The sequence below is a fragment of the Calliphora vicina genome, chromosome 3, assembly GCF_958450345.1.
Source record: "Calliphora vicina chromosome 3, idCalVici1.1, whole genome shotgun sequence".
NCBI lineage: Eukaryota > Metazoa > Arthropoda > Insecta > Diptera > Calliphoridae > Calliphora > Calliphora vicina.
Genome location: NC_088782.1, coordinates 94,826,339 through 94,843,674, shown reverse-complemented (window position 1 = coordinate 94,843,674; position 17,336 = coordinate 94,826,339).

Sequence of the window (17,336 nt, the reverse complement as noted above, 5' to 3'; positions counted from 1 at the left end):
TATGAAATACTCTGACATACAATTGTCTAAGGGCACCTATAGCCACTGGGTTGGTCACGCAACAAACCCTAACGGAATTGTTCAGTTTTAAATATTAATTACTAATCTCTAAATTGCATACAAATTCATAACATGTTTAAAATTCATTGTTAAATTTGTCAAATTGATTTTGTAACAGTTCTAAACTATCTAGATCTAGAGAATGCATCTATAGAGCATGAGTTACAAAAAGAAAACCATTTATTTATTACCGCATTTAGTCTTGAAGGCATAGAATCTGTTTTTAATATTGTTTTAACCCTTTAATGCATATTGTTGCCAATTGTCTACATTCCAGTTCCACTTAATTTTAGACGAATATAAGCTTGATACTAATTCAGATTCTAATTCAGAAAAATCAAATGGAGTACGAAAAGTTTCAGCTAAAGAAATTCTAAATCAAACTAAAGCTAAAGTATATATAATAAATAAAAATCAACTAAACATTTGCTACTTTATAGAAAAATTAGAGTAAAAATCATAAATGCATGATGGGTTAAATTTGAGGGATTGTTTACTTCCCGATCTACAAGCTAGCATAGATTTTCTATTGTGATGAGATAGGGGGATTGTGAGGGGCACTCAAAAACTTATTGTTGCTTAAACAGTTGCTTGCTAAGCGACTAGTGAGTGAGCTTAGGGTCATTCTCGTGTTTAAATATACCACCAGGAGCCATTCTTGCACGAACATGTGTGTTGTTGTTCCAGTATCTCACAGTATTCAATTGCATTCATATTTCCTTAAATTTTTGTTATAGGACAAACACCGTCACGGGAAAATGCTCATAATTAAAATATAAATGAGCTACGTTCAATTTTATAGGGATATTATTCTTATCCCACACCACTATTGATCCGCCGCCATGTTTGACTGTTGGAAATTTTTTTGGCCTGCGTATTTATTTTTCCATCTGAGCCAAATAATGCTCCTTTGACCAAATAATGCTCTTATTATTGACTTTACTTATGAATGGTTTCTTGGCGAGTCTGACGAACACATTTAATTCAGTTAATCGGCGTCCAGCAGTGTTAAAGCCAATAGGGACTCCTAGGGGTTAATTTGCGTAACTAGCAACATCTACTGCCATCTGTCTTGGATAAATTTTAACCACTTTTGTTCTTTCCACGTTATTTCTCAGGCGAAATCGCTGTGCAATTCGGCAATCCTAGTATTTGCTATTATCGAATTGGAAATTAGATGCTATCTAGTATATATATAAAAGTGAACGTGTGTCTGTATGTATGTATGTTTATTATTATTAGTTTGGGATCTATAGACGGCTAAACGGCTGAACCGATTTGCTTGAAATTTTTTTATATTTATGTATGTCTGGAAGGAGCTATAGGCTACTTTTTGTTTTAAAATTTTAAGTGGGCGTGGTACCTCCCATACAAAGTTAATTTTAAAAATCAAATATTTAGGAAACTATAATAGCTATAGTCCTCAAATTTTGCATGAGCAATTCCACTGTTTGTTTAAATATTTGCGGCAAAAATGGGAGTAGTAGCCACAGAGGGCGTGGCACCTCCCATATGATGATTATTTAAAAAATGTAATAGATGGGATACAATAAGAGATAGAATCCATACATTTTGTACGGATATTCTACCATCAATTTTAATATTTAGGACAAGAATGGGCGGACTAAAATAGTAGGCGTGGCAACTCCCAAACAATAAATACTAAAATTCATATCTATCTGTATAATTGTAGTATGTAAAGCGTTCAAATTTTGTATGAACTACTTATTTAGGCCAAAAATGGGCAAAATAGCAATAGTGGGCGTGGCACCTCCCATAGATGTGATGAAAAATCATATATAGGGACAATGTTAAAATTTGTATGTATACATGTGAAACCCTTATATATATATAAAAGTCAATGTGTGTTTGTTTATTTGTATGATTGTTTGCGTATTTGTAATGGCACTCGACTTACAGTAAGGCAACTAATCGGAGCGACCTTTATAACTGGGAATTATAACTTCGGAAATGCCATTTGATTTTATTCGATTGCAGATTCCTATTTGTTTAGTATTTGCAATGATAATTGATAAAGCTCAACGTCAGTCTTTGCAAGTTTGCGGACTAAATCTAGAAAATCCATGTTTTTCACATGAACAGAAACTAATTTTAGATAGACTAAATATATTGTAATTCTTTACGGTACGGGTACCGAAGCACATCGGGTTTTAGCTAGTTTCCTAATAAAACTCACATAGCACCAACTTCCAAAGTTTAATAGTTGTTTAGAAACGGCTTCATGTTGAGCGTATAAAATATGTACTATAGATTATTGGTTGTTCTACACCACGAGCTGGAGTCTACTTGGCTCAGATTTACCGAAGGGTAAGACGATCGATACAATAGAGCAATCACTTGCTCTAATCATTCAGATCGATGGACTGCTGAATCTCTCTGATAGATTCCAGTGCAGTTAGGTTCAAAATATACCGTCAGCAATATTCGGTTAAAAGGAGTGGAGTAATTAATTGAAAGTATAGAACAAATATTTGTTTTATGTGAAACCAAACAGTTTTTAATACATGTTGGTCCACCTGAATGCTCAATTTAAACCATGCATATGTTGATAAAAATACCCTTAAAGATTGCATTATTTCAAAAATCTGGAACAAGTTCTTTAAGACAACAACAGAAGAAGGGATAAAAGCAAAGTTTAGGTTGAAAAAAAAAACTAAAAATTAAAAATAACAACAAGAATGGCAACAGCAAAATAACAACAATAATAATAACGATGGACAAACACATTATTTTTGTTTTCTTCTTTCACCTCGTTTGTTTATTTTAAATTTTCTTCTACATGATCGCGTATAATTTATGAGACTGAAAACCATCTGTGACAGCTTCTTATACACTTTTGTTGTGGTTTCCAGCTCATATTGTTGTTGATCTTATTATTGGCGTTGTTGTTCCAGGGATGTTAAAATTTGGTTCTTTTGTGTTTTAAGAACTTTTTCTGATTAGAGAGAAAAGGGTGGGCCATTTAAAATTTCAAATTTGTATAGGTTATACAAAAAAGTAGTGATTATTTCTTAAAATTTCTGGCTTTATTGGAAAGTTTGAGCCTTGGAACACAATTTCATTGGTTTTGAGGCTGTCCAAAAATAAGTAGTTGTTGCTCTAATAATTATTTTTGTGGTACCTTTATTGTTTGGTTTGATTTCATGCCAAGTGAAGCAACTTTTGAAATCCACTCTCATCCCACTAAGCGACCAAAAACCTCTTAAAGGAAGGGATCTAAGATTTATTTTGAATAAAAAAAAAAGGAAAAAGAAAAAGAAAAATAAAGCCCATTTTGAAAAAAGTTAGATTTTGCCAAAAAAAAGTCAAAAATTGTAGGTATAGAGTTACAAAATATTTATTTTGATAGATGTCCCACTCGCATCCCACTAAGCGACCAATAAGGTCTTCAAGGAAACCCCTAAGCTTTCTTTTTAGCAAAAAAAAATAAAAAAAGTCGACAAAGTTTTTGATTTTGCAAAAAAAAGTCTAAAATTGTATGTTTTGAGTTACAAAGCATTTATTTTGATAGATAACCAATTCGCATCCCACTAAACTTTCTTTTGAAAAAAAGGCCCATATTGAAAAAAAAGGCAAACAAGTTTTTGAATTCCGAAAAAAAAAATGTAAAATTTTTATTTTTCGAAAGATTGAAGAAAGAGCTAAGATCTAAACTATTTGGGACACATTTTGATAAGAAAAATAGGTAATAAGTTACATTGATAAGAAAAAACACCTGCTTGGCCAAAATGTCAAATTTTGACCCCTCTAACTCAGAGAGTTCTCTATCGATCTTGTTGAAAATTGTGTCTGAATTACTATCCAATAGAACTAACTTTGGTGCAAATATCATCCCGATCGGAAGACATCGATTTCAAAATTTGGTTCATTTGCAATGAAATGCCCCATTTATGCATTTTTAATTACAGGCTTCATTCATCAGCAACCTTCTGCTCCCCAATATGTTGAAAAAATGTTATTTGAAAAGTAGCTTTAATTAAATTTGTCGTTGTATCGACAGAAACATAGAAAATAATAATTGGCAAACAAATTCCTTCTTGTGCGGTCCAATTAAATCATTCTGCTAAAAAATACCCTTTAAAGCAAAGATTTCACTTTTCTGAAAATATCGTAAACGCTTCTTCACAAACGCAAAACTGACTCAATTAATAAATATCTGGAGAACTTAGATGCCACCCAGTACTCAAATTACTCTCTATGGCGAGCTTAAAAAAATTAAAAAGACGATACTGAAAAAGGAAACATGTTTGTTAGTCATCTAATGAATGTATTTTCCCCAAACGAGTCAAACGATATAATAGAGTTACCACCTACTTTACCCCATATTACTGCAGCTGAACCACTTCGTTTTGAGATTTCAGAGATTAACAAGAAAAAACCACCTGGTATTGACAAAATCAGTAACAACATGCTCCTCGAGCTACACCAAATTTCATTAAGAATAATCCTATCTATTTTTAATGATATATTACGCCTTGAATATTATCCACCAGAATGGAAGGTTTCTAAGACGGGAAAAGATCACACTAAAGTAGAATCATATAGACCCATTAGCCTATTGTCAAATATATCAAAGCTATTCTAAAACCTCTTAATGCACAAGTTAAAGTGAATCATTTTGATTATATTCCAACTTATCAATTCGGATTTCAAGAAAAACATAACACCATAGAACAAACTCACAGGCTGGTAGATATCATATCTAAAGGTAGGGTCACACATGGCAAATATTTGCTCAAAAAAGCGTAACCACTTTTTTTAGCACAAATATGTTTGACGTGTTTACTCTTACAAGTGTTTTGTAAGATCAAACAGCATCAAATAAAATAAAACTAAATTGCTTGTTTTGAATCATCCAAAGTAAAATAAGTTTTTGAAATAAATAAAAGAATTCAAATGTATTTTATTTAGTGGTTACGTCTTTTTCGTCAAATATTTGTCATGTGTGACCCTACCTTAAGACATTTGAAGAAAAAAATATTGTTCTGTGCTCTTCACCGACATTTAGCAAGCCTTCGAAAACAAAACAATATTTACCAGTAAACTAGGGTTGCCAGTTTTATTTTTGCAAAAAGCGGGACAATTTTAGAAATAGGTGAAATATGGCGGGATTTTCAAAACTTACGCGGGACAAAATATAATAAATTATACCTCAACTATCTTAATACGGATTTTTCCCCAAATTGTAAATTTATGCAATAAATGTCCAAATCTTATAATAGAGTTAAATAAAATTTCGTCCGGTATAAAAAAACGTAACATGTTTTGTTTTTTGTTTGCTACTTTAACTAGATTTGGAAATTTTCCATACAAAAAATAAAAAAATATATTAGAAAATATTGGGTGTATGGCAAAAAAAATGCGGGATTTTTTAAAATTTTTAGCTTTTATTTTGAAACATTTGAACAATATAAATTTATTCAAAGAATTGACCATTGTTAGCTATGACATTTACCAATCTTTCTGACAACATATGGATTCCGAGGCAAAAGAACTACTCATCTTTTGAGGCAAGAACGAATCAAGCCAATATCGGATACTCTCTTCTAAAGTGAACGTTATCCAGAGAGAGCGTTCTGCTTCGATCGAAACAAATAGTAGTCTGACGGGGCAAGGTCTGGACTATAAAGCGGGTGAGGCAAAGCTTCCCAACCACTTTATTTTAAGTTGTTTTTAACAGGTACTGCAACATGTGCCCGAGTGTTGTCATAATGGAATATAACAGCTTCATGTTTGTCCGCATATTCTGGGAGTTTTTCGACCAATATTCGCTTCAAACGAATCAGTTGTGTTCAGTACAGGTTCTCTGTGGTGGTCTGGTCAGATTTCAGCAGTTCATAATAGATAGAATCCTTTTGGTACCACCAAATAAAGAGCATTACCTTATCGCCATGGATATTTGGCTTTGGTGTCGATTCGGATGATTGGCCGGGCGTCACATACGATCCCTTACACTTCGGGTTATCTCAATGGATCCATTTTTTATCGCAAGTAATGATTCGGTGCAAAAATATTTTTTTTTATAGCGTTGAATCAGCAATTCAGACACAAAATATCGTCTTACAAGGTCTCTTAGCTTCAATTCGTATGGTACCCAATTTCCCTGCTTTTGGATGAATCCTGCTGCCTGCAAACGTTTTGAAATTGCTGATTGAGTAGGTCCCAATGATTTTGCAAGCTCTTGTTGAGTTTGACAATAATTTTCATGGAGTACTGAATCCATTTCTTTGGTTTCAAACTTTTTTCGCTAGACTGGGCGATCTTTGTCTTCCGTGTCAAAATCTCCACTTCGCAACGTTGAAACCGATGGAACATATTCTCCTGTATTGAGCAATCGGTGTGCTTTAGCGGAACTTTTTTCAAATTAAAGAAGTAAAGCAAAACTTCTCTCATATGACGCTATGTTGGCACAAAATTCCACATTTCAAAGCAAAAAACCTTTGTGTATGGGAAGTTTTGCTTTACTTCTATAAATTGAAAAAATTACAAACATACATATGTATGTATGTAGAAATTCTGTTCTAGATTTTAATAGATTGAAAAATAACTGGTTAAGTATACGAACTGTTTTCTGAATAAATATTTACACACGGGATATACATACATATCAGTTCCACTTACATGTTTTGTTAAATTTTTTATAAATAAATGACTAAAAGCGGGACGATCCCGCGAAAATCGGGACAATTGGCAACACTACAGTAAACACACATAAGCTTCTAGAAAGTTATTTAAGTCATCGAAAGTTTGTTCTTAAAGAGGGAGACTTCATAAGTTCACCACAGCCAAGGAAATATACTGGGTCCCTTCCTATATTTGCTATGTAGTTGTGATATGTCAACTAACAGTCGAACCCACATATCAACATTTTCGGATGACACAGCTATTCTATCCATTCATGAAAACCCCCAAGAAGTATCTGTACTTTTACAAGACCATATACTTGACATAGAAAGGTGGTTAAAACAATCGAGAATAAAAGAAAACGAGCAAAAATGTATACATCTTACTTTCACATTGCGTAGAGAATCGAGCCCTCCACAAACTGAAGTTAAATATTTAGGTCGGCATCTAGACCGACGTCTTACCTGGAAAAAGCATATATGTAGAAACGAAATTGACTCAAATGAAGTTAAAATTACTACAAATTTACTGGCTAATTGGTAAAAACTAGAGATTGAGTTTAGATTGCAAACTTTTGCTGTACAGCTCAATAAAAACCCATATGGTGCTATGGAATTCAATATGGGCACGGCCTCTGCTTCTAATATTGAAAAAATTCAAAGATTCCAAAATAAAATATTAAGAATGATAATAGCAGCACCCTGGTATGTGAGAAATATTAACATTCATAAGGACCTAGATGTTTTCCTGGTGAAATATTAAATAAAAAAACAAGCGAACATTAATGAGAAGCAATGGCTACATCCGACTAAGTAGAAGGAATCCAACAGACCTGCGCTGATGATATTATCTATAAATTAAACATAATTTTTCGTCAAACTGTGGTGGGACGTAAATAAAAATTAATATTTAGATTTAAGATTTGAACAAGTTATTGATAGCTCACATTATTTTGTGAAGATACAACAAATAAAAATACGAATAAAATAGTAGGATAAGGAATGTAAAACAACGAGAAATAGGTATGGACCCAAGCGATCTATGCTTCAGGCAGCTGCTAATCAAACGTATTCCATTATATCCTATTAAAGTAATATATTTACTAATTGTTTTACCTTAGAAATTTGTTAGCATTTTAGTATGCATAAATTTGAAACATTTGATTTCAGCGTGTATTTACAAATCTAAATTTTCCATTCCTGTTATTTTGATTTTGTTGCCTTTTTAACGAGTTATTTTGTAAATAATGTTTTGTTTTTTTTCTACACCAGAGGGGCTTAAAACTTAATTTTTGTTAGACACACCTTTTGGAACGATTAAATTGTTTTGCGTCGCATTTTGCATGCTATTTTCTTTTTTTGTTTTTATTACTTTTTCATGTACCCTACTTTATATGACTTATGAATTGATTAGAAAATTTATTTTATTTAGGTTCTTATGAGTAGCTACTATATTGACTGACGACTTACACACATTAGCTGATTATGAGACAAAGAACCTTTCTTGACCAATCAAGCCTTTAAAAAAAGTTATACTTTTCAACAATACGAATTTTAGAATTTCAATTTTTGTTACCAATCAGGGGCCGAATTACTGCATTCGATATCGAGTAAATTCGATCATAAGATTCTTATTTGAGATTATGGCATTCGAAATCGAGCATGAAATTTAATACATTTTGTTATAATTACGATATTTATTCACTCCATTTGGCCCTGAAGAGAAATGTTAAAATTCTTCCTCAGACCTTAAAAAAGTATTATGTGGAAATTTAAAATCTTGGAGATTCTCAATTGCCCATGAAGTGCAATGTATCCATATAGATAAACTAGAACGAACGAATTAACCAACTAAATGTAACGTATCACAGGAAGATTTTACTTATTATTTTGTATTTATTGGAAGGAAACCATTGGGGGTTTAAAATATATTGCCACTTAACAAATTTTAAACAGTCACAATTTTCCAATATTGAAATTTAATTAAATTATGATCTTAAATAGTAGGTAGCATGTAAGTCGATATTAACCAAATATTTGTTTTTTAAATATTCGCTATTATTGTTATTTTTTCTATGTAAGTCTGATATTATTTCTAATCAATATTCTACGTACGCCAGACAGATTTTAAATTTGAATTAATTACGAATCTATTTTAAGAAATTTTATTATTAATTTAAAAATACTTTAAGTTATAAAAAAACAACATAATGTAACTGCCCTAGACAAACAACGTTTACAGATTTTGTTACATAAATATGTTCATCTGTATGTATGGTATGTGTGTACATTAGACTGGCTCACAAAATAAAGTTGCTCTGGCTAACCTGCCTATTTTAAATATTCCCAATTTAGATGCGTTTTACATTTTGTATAAAATTTTATCACAAATATCAGTTAATACTTTTTAAAAAAATATTTCCGATAGGACTAAAAGTCAAATGTTTGCTTATTTTTTGTAGATATTTTTAAGTACCACCAAATTGTATAATTGTTTAACATTCAGATAGAAAAATAATTTGTTTAAATTTTTTAGAACCGAGCTTGGAGTTCAAATGAACTACGAAATTCAGTACGGAAACTCCTCAGCTCTGACTGTTTTTCCGTATTGAATTGCTTACTAATTATTTCCAAAATAAAATGTTTCTAAACATAACAAGTAAGAGAGCTATATTCGGCCGTGCCGAATCTTATATACCCTTCACCAAATTATACTTCAAAATAAAAATTTTAAATATTTTTAGGTAAACAAAATTTTTTTTTTGCAGTTTTTTCATTTTTTGGAAAAAAAAATTTCGAATTGTTTTTTTGAAAATTGTTTTTTTTTAAATTTAAATTTTTTTTTTGTTTTTTAAATTCTTTTTAATATTTAGCGAAAACAAACTTTTGGTGAAAAAAAAATCAGTTTAAAAAATATTTTTCCGATTTTGACCCATTGTAGGTTCAACTTACTTACTATGGTCTTATATACGTCGTTGCAAAGGTCTTTGAAATATCTATCATTAGATATCCATATTGTCTATATTAATGACTTAGTAATCCAGGTATAGGTAAAAATTCGAGGTTGTCCTGGTTTTTTCCTCATATCTCAGCCATTTGTGGACCGATTTTGCTGATTTTAACAGAATTATTGAAGATTTGGATCCCGAAGATATCTGGGGTCTTCAGAAAATTGATTTCAACAGACAGACGGACAGACAGACAGGCGGACACGGCTTAATCGGCTCCGCTATCTATAAGGATTCAGAATATATGTATATACTTTATAGGGTCGGAAATGAAAAATGTAGAAATTACAAACGGAATGACAAACTTATATATACCCTTCTCACGAAGGTGAAGGGTATAGAAATTAACCAAACATAATTTATTGTGACCCAGCAGTTAAGCAAGTAGTCAATGTATCCCTTATAGACAGTAATTGTCGCTAATGTCCTATCACTTGGCTGGCTCCAATTTATATATTTGGGTCATTTGACACGTATGTACTCTTTGAAGGGCAGAGTGAAGACAATTGGTTACTTTATACATCCCAGGTAAACTAGCGTGAAGACAATTGACACTTAAGTGTATCTAATTAATCTGGAGTGTAGTCACTTTAAACGTTTTGTGAGTAATTCAAAATTTTTGCTTAAGTATACTGATATCCCATGTAATATAGTGTGAAGTCAATAGTCACTTTAGAGTAGTTATTAGTAGTAGTTATTTTACCAACTAGAAGTAATCTATTATAGAGTTGCCAGAGGATGATTTGCTTATAAGCAATCGGTTATCGGACTGTCTATGACATGCCTTTTAAGGTTACTATTAGCTATAACTAATCCATACATGTTAAAATAACTAGTTATATAGCTGATCAAGTTCCCACCCTAAATCACTAGTTCGGGACTGTCTCCTAGAACTGCTGGGATGTAAGTGTATGTATAGAACAATACCAAAACGACTGACCTGTACGACAGTGAGTGAGTTAGTGTGCTACAACAAAATAAAAGGTAAAATAAACCCACCAGAAGCAATCTATTGAAGAGTTGTCGAAGGAAGATTTGCTTACAAGCAATCGTTTATTGGACCGTCTATGATATGTGTTTTTAGATGACTATCAATGAGCATCCGTACATTTTAATATAACTAATTATGTAGCTGATCAAGTAATCAGTTAGATAGCTAGTAAAGTAACGATATGTAACCAGTATGTATCAGACAGTCTCATTGTAATCAAAAAGAAAATGCACGTGTTAAAACAACTAGGGTAAAATCACTAGTTCGGGACTGCCACCTAGAACTGCTGGGAACTGACTTTTTTTGTATGTAGATCGAGTCAATCTAATGAGCACATACAGTATGTATGAATGGATGGATGGATATGAGTGTTTATTTTTTCAAATTCATTCAAAGTTTGCAAGTTTAATTATAATTATAGATCTTTATCTGTCACAATTGTATATTAATATTTTCAGCGCCTCTGTTGTATTGTGATTGATTTTCTTTATATAGAGTGACAATCAGCAAATTTTTCAGTTTTTGTAAAAATTTTGCTACTAAATAAATACTTTAAAATTACCAGGGCTATAATATTATCAATAGATTTTACTTAAAATGTATAACAGTAAGGAAATTTTGATCATTCGTCAAAATATGGACAAAAAAAAGTTTTTCTGGAAAATCGCAAAAGTTAAATCGCAGGTACGGAAAAACTGTAAGAGGTATTGACATAATTTTTTCATATTTTTATTCCCTATTACGATCTCAATAAATCCCAATGTGATGATTGAAAAGTTCTGAAATTTGTTTAACAAAATTTTTAAAAATTTAAAAATGGAGATTCGAAACAGCCGTTAAAAAAAATAATTTTTTTTGGCCGTACCTGCGAATAGGTTAACGGTATCCGACGAAGACAAAAACTCATACACATGTGAATACGGATATATTTTAAATAAAAATTAGCTTTCATTTTAATTTTTCTCGAAATATGTTAATTTTTTTCCTAAATTTCTTGTTCAAGTGGCCTGAGACACGTTAATGGTCTGGCGAATTTGTAATAACTTTACCATGTTTTAACCAAATTTTGTCATTTATATCTCATTACAACGATAATTACGTACACATTTCGATTCTTTTGCATTCAATTGCAAAAGTATTTATTTAGTAGCAAAATTTTTACAAAAACTGAAAAATTTGCATTTTTCTTGAATTTTGGCGATAATACAGTTTTTGGGTCATTTTGACCCAAAGGAGATACAGGGTCAATTTCCAAAAAAATTTTTTAATGTAATATTCATTAATATAAATAAATCTACATATTTCTAGAAAACAATGCATAAAATTAACGAGTTTCACCTATTTATTCCATATAAATAGTAAAATTTAGCATATATCTGAACTTTGACCTCGATGCGCACTTAACGTTTAGGCCTAGTGTCACAATATTCCACCCGGCACTCTTTGAAATCTAAAAATAAAAATCGGCTGTCACTCTAATCTATATATGTAATTATCAGTGCAAGTTTAAATATGCACAAAAAATTAAAAAATAAGCAATCATAAAAGTCCCAAAAAACTTTTTAATATGTTGATTATGCGGCAATCCTGATAATATTTAGCACAAATTATTTATAAGTACTAAGTATATAAAAGATCCCCTCAGAAATTGACTTGAACATTCATAATTGAGCCAAAAAAAAACTTATATTTGTATTAAGTTGAATAAAACTTAAACTGTTCAATATAAAAATTCTCAAAAATACGCAAATTTATTCAAATAGGGTACAAATTCATTAAACATTAATATATTGGTATATTACACGGTATTTATAAATTTATCCACTTTTTCCGGAAATCCTCCAATTAAAGATTTTATAGATACTTCCGTTACCTTTTTGGACTTAAAATCTGACATGCCCTGAGATACCTTTCCTGTATTCTTTAATTACTTTAATTATTTTTTCACAAGAGCTCAATACTTTTCCTCAGTTCTGAACAGTTGGGTGAATTTGCCTCCCGTGGTACAAAATTGACATTATTGTTTGAATACCACTCAACGGCCTTTTCCACAGTGACATGATTCCAAATCGGACCAAAAATATGAAGGCACTCTGTGCTGTTTTATGAAAGGTAAAATCAATTTTTGTAGACACTCTGTCAAATATTTATTTAAATTAATTACAAAATACAATTAGTGTAACTAATAATAATGTAGAGTACTAGCAACAAAATGGCCTTCGACCCGAAATTAAATAAAATTATATTTGGTTTAAAAGATTATTTTCTTTTATAAATTTAAAAATTAATTTAATATTATCTGTCTCTATATTTTTTAAGAGATCAGTAGGTATAATATCTTTAAATATTTTAATCCTGGACGTATTGAAAATTGTACATCCGTTAAGGAGATGAGAAATCGTTAGTGATGTGCTGCAAGTGGCGCAGAGGCGCAGGTGTATTTTCTAGTAAATGTGTATGTGTTAGTTTACAATGGCCAATTCTTAGTCGAACAATGACATTGCTTTCAGATCTGGAGCATGTTTTAGGGTATATTTGCTTTTTGCCATCAGGATTAAAGTTTTTATAGTTGTGCTGATATTGAGACCAATTTTAAGCGCATATTGACTCAAAACGCGATGTGAGGAAATTTATAATGTCTCGATATTCCCAGGTTCGATACTTGATAAGTGGTCTACGTTTAGTTTCTGAGGCAGATGAATCTGCATATTCGTTACCGTTTATACCGACATGGTACCCACATAAGTTTTAATTTTGTAAGATTTTTGTTAAGTAGATTTCTGATTAGGTTAGCTAACGGAGAGTCAAATATATTTCGTGCTGATGTCACAAATTATTGGCTTCTTTTGCCTCAATATCAAATGGCTTGCAACACAAGACACTTCTTAGGGAATTATGTTTGTTTTTTTGTCCTGCATTGTTCTTGAACATTACTTCTCCACATAAAAACCTTGACCCAGATGTTGTAAAAAGTCTACCAGTACATAAGTTTCATCGTCCATAAGACAACTGGTGTATTTATACCCTACACCACCATAGTGGGGAGGGTATTATGCGTTTGTGCAGATGTTTGTAACGCCCAAAAATATTAGTCTAACACCCACCTTAATAAAGTATACCGATCGACTTAGAAACACTTTCTGAGTCGATTAAACGATGTCCGTCCGTCTGGTCGGCTGGCTGGCTGCCCATGTAAACCTTGTGCGCAGAGTACAGGTCGCAATTTTTAAGATATTTCGATGAAATTTGGTACATATTAAACAGGCTGAAATCGGTCCATTATTTCACCTAGCCCCCATACAAATGTCCTCCCGAAATTGGACTTTATCGGTCATAAATGTTTAATTTATATATGTATCTCCACAAATTCCGCTCCAAATAAGTTTTATATACACAAAATTCATGTCACCAAATTTTGTTACGATCGGTTCATAATTATCACTCACTCACGAATATAAATTAATTTTAAAAGAAAAATGTTTTTGTTCTTTTACTTAGTGTAGGTATTATATGGTCGGGCTTGACCGATCATACTTTCTTACTTGTTTTTTACAAAGTTTTTGCTTCTACGTTCTTTACCGCCTTGCGATCTAAAACTTTCTAAACGTTATAAGGCTTCAATCCAGCATTAATTTTAGCTCTGCTCACAATATAATCAGAGCATTTAACATTACAAGCTGCTTTTCTAATAGAAGCGTTCGGTGCTCTTCGAAATAGTTGTTCGACTTATTTTGACTTAACAATATCTGTTAGACCTTTTTTTCTTTTCTTTATTTCAAAGTTTTCCTTATACTGTTTAGTGGCTATGAAAACAGTGTGAGGATGAAACTTCAAATCTTTTGTCTTTTTTTTTTGAAAGCCCATATAGAATTTTTTGAAAAGTTTTAAATACTTGTTCACGTAATTTTTTAATAAGAAATGCATGAAAATCCCTACTTATAAGCAATATTGTCAGTTTAGCCTTTTTTATTTATATTTTTGACTCGAAATATATTTTTTCGCTTCTTGACTTTTATATGTATATTTTTCAAATCGCCTCAAAAAGTCTAAAATTCAATCACAATTCCAAAGGAGTATTTTTTAAAATTGCTTCTTGACATAAACAAATTACTTTAATAATATTTGCATTTAAATATGTTTAACATACAGTAGTTGTCTTTTGAAATTAATCTCATATCGATGGAAATTATTTGAATATTATTAATTTTATTCGAACTTATTAATTTTATAAATTAAATAAGGTACATTTAATCTGATTCAATTTCAAATTGTATTGCAATAACGTAAAGTCTACATCGTAAAAGTAAATAATTACAGTAGACACATAGCAGACAGTAAATTTATAAATTGTAACATACTAATGTCAACGTTTAACTAATAAGGTACTTGTAAATTTTAGATACTCTTTAAATTTGTATATGTTGTTTTTCAAAAGGCTTTTGTGTTAGCTATTTTATTGTCTCTTATTTTTGTTAAGAAATACTTAGTTCACGTGACTACTTACAAAGTGCTAGGTACCGGTTCTAGTTCTAACACTTTATATGAAAGGGACATGTCACTTTAACATTTTCTGCGAGGTGGCAAATTATCACCTTCTAACACTCTGTTACAGTTCACGAAATACCCCAAAAGCAACTGTTGAATTTTGGATATTATAATATTGGACATACGAAATTTAAAGTTCCTTATTTTTTTAAAAAATTTACAATGATTTGGATTCTCGAGGTTAAAAGTTCAACTTTTATATAATAATAATAATAATAATAATAATAATAATAATAATAATAATAATAATAATAATAATAATAATAATAATAATAATAATAATAATAATAATAATAATAATAATAATAATAATAATAATAATAATAATAATAATAATAATAATAATAATAATAATAATAATAATAATAATAATAATAATAATAATAATAATAATAATAATAATAATAATAATAATAATAATAATAATAATAATAATAATAATAATAATAATAATAATAATAATAATAATAATAATAATAATAATAATAATAATAATAATAATAATAATAATAATAATAATAATGTAAAATTGTGCAGTTTCAATTGTATATAACTTTTTAAACGCTTATCCAATTTTTACATTATTGGTCTCATAGTTATGGTAATGTATACTAGTTTCAATAAATTTTTCTAAATCTCATTTTCTTCTGAAAAGTCGATATTGAACCTAAAAATTATCCTTGAACAAAGAATATCACAAACAAATTTTCCATTTTCTCAAGCTTTTTCTCAATGTTATGCCATTGAATGGTTCCTGTGAGTTTTTTTCCTATTCAAAATCAAAGTTAAAAATAACAAGTAAGAGTGCTATATTCGTTGTGCCGAATCTTATATACCCTTCACCAAATTATACTTCAAAATTTTAAATATTTTTAGGTAAACAAAATTTAGTTTTTTTTCAGTTTTTTAATTTTTTGGAAAAAAAAAATTTTCGATTGTTATTTTAATTTTTTTTTTTTTAAATTTAAAATTTTTTTTTTTAAATTTTAAAATTTTTTTTTTTAAATTTAAAATTTTTTTTTTTTTAAATTTTAAAATTTTTTTTTTTGTTTTTTAAATTTTTTTTTTTAAAAAAAAAAATTCGGGTTAAAAATTTTTTCCCGATTTTGACCCATTGTGGGTCCAACTTACTATGGTCTTATATACGTCGTTGCAAATGTCTTTGAAATATCTATTATTAGATATCCATATTGTCTATATTAATGTCTTAGTAATCCAGATATAGGTAAAAAAATAGGTAAAAAATCGAGGTTGTCTTGGTTTTTTACTCATATCTCAGCCATTTGTGGACCGATTTTGCTGATTTTAAATAGCAAAATTCTCGAAAGCATGTCTGACAGAATTATTGAAGATTTGGATCCCGAAGATATCTGGGGTCTTCAGAAAACTGATTTCAACAGACAGACAGACAGACAGACAGACAGACGGACAGACAGACAGACAGACAGACAGACAGACAGACGGACATGGCTTAATCGACTCCGCTATCTATAAGGATCCAGAATATATATACTTTATAGGGTCGGAAATGAAAAATGTAGAAATTACAAACGGAATGACAAACTTATATATACCCTTCTCACGAAGCTGAAGGGTATAAAAAAGGATAAAACTTACGGGGAATTCTTATTCATAATTGTCATATTGTCAAAATGTCCTAATATTTCACAATGGTTTGAAAATGTTGTTATTGCCTTTCAAGCTAAAAATATCCTAAAATAATATTACTCTGTATGCTATATTTATTGAGCTATTGTAACCAAACAGCAAAGACCTGCGCCGAACGCCTAAGATTCGATTAAGCCGAGCCGCCGAGTCGTGAAATATTATGACATGATAGGAGACCTTTTGAATTGACCAATTATGTTTTAATTTAACGTATAATTCCAGTATTAAAATTCCGGAGTTATAAGCCGATTTTGCAAACAAATAACAATGATGCTTATCATTCTTATTTGAATTTTACCTATATTCTATATATCGGTGGCTTAATATAAAAAAGGCGTAAGTCGGAAAAAAAATTAATAAAATCCATAAAATTTTAAACACATGAAAAGTTTCAATTCAATTTTTAAAAAGCAGAGACTC